Here is a 1,102-nt window from a genome sequence, read left to right on the forward strand (position 1 = left end):
TCTTGAAAGTTTTAAAGAATTTCTTAATATTTCATCTAAACCGTCAGTCTTAGTTGCTCATAATGTTCAATTCGATGCTAAACACTTGCTTCAAGCAATAATACGTCATTCCATGATAAACGATTTTAAATCTATCATTAGTGGATTTTCCGATTCTGAAATTTTGCTACGGAAACGATTTCCTGATCGAAAAGGAAAAGGACAGTTCAAATTATCAAAGCTAGCTGAAGATTTGCTTCCAAAAAAGAATAATAATAATTTTCATGAAGCATTGTTTGACGTAGAAGTGCTAGAAGAACTTGTATGCTTATATATTTCAACAACAGATTTGCTTAACAACAGCAAATCTTATATTGAATCAATAAATAAAATAATAGGAGCTCGAAAAGTAGCAGAAATAGCACTAACCTTAGATGTTTTAAAAGGGATAATTTCTGAAGGAATGATTAAAAAAATTGCTCAGGCCGGGATCACGTATAATACTTTACAGGATATTTATAAGCAAAAGGGCAAAATCGGGCTGAAACAATTTTTATCAGAAAAGTCGACCAATAAAAAAGTTCGCGTAACAAATAGATCGAAAATATTAAACAATATTATTAATTATGTAAAAGATCATGTTAACTAATTTGTATCTTATTCTATAATTGTTTCATTTAAGGTTTATATATGGTGCGTTTTCTACAACAAGCGACAAAAATCTCGTTCTGTTTTTTTTTTATTTTATAAAAGATTAATAAATACGTTGTATTACTTTCAGAGTACGTTATATTCGTCGTTCTGTTTTTTTCTTAAATATTTTATAAAATATTAATAAATACAATGTATATATTACTTATAGTACGTTATATTTGTTGTGCTCAACATTAATATAAATAAATTTATAGTTCTACACATACAATACCTATTATTTTACCTATTATAAAATAAATTAGTACGGTATAGAATAGGATATTGGCTAATCTGAACTACCTTCATATGCAGTGTTGCCAGATCTTTACAGGTTAGGTGTCGTATGCGTCCACCGCTATAAGAAATTGTGTACTTCGCGTAACAATTGCTTCAAAACTAGATAGACAAGGGTCTTGTACTTTTGTAAGAA

This window comes from Temnothorax curvispinosus, unplaced genomic scaffold (genome assembly GCF_003070985.1).
Source record: "Temnothorax curvispinosus isolate PA1 unplaced genomic scaffold, ASM307098v1 QBEX01015005.1, whole genome shotgun sequence".
Classification (NCBI taxonomy): Eukaryota; Metazoa; Arthropoda; class Insecta; order Hymenoptera; family Formicidae; genus Temnothorax; species Temnothorax curvispinosus.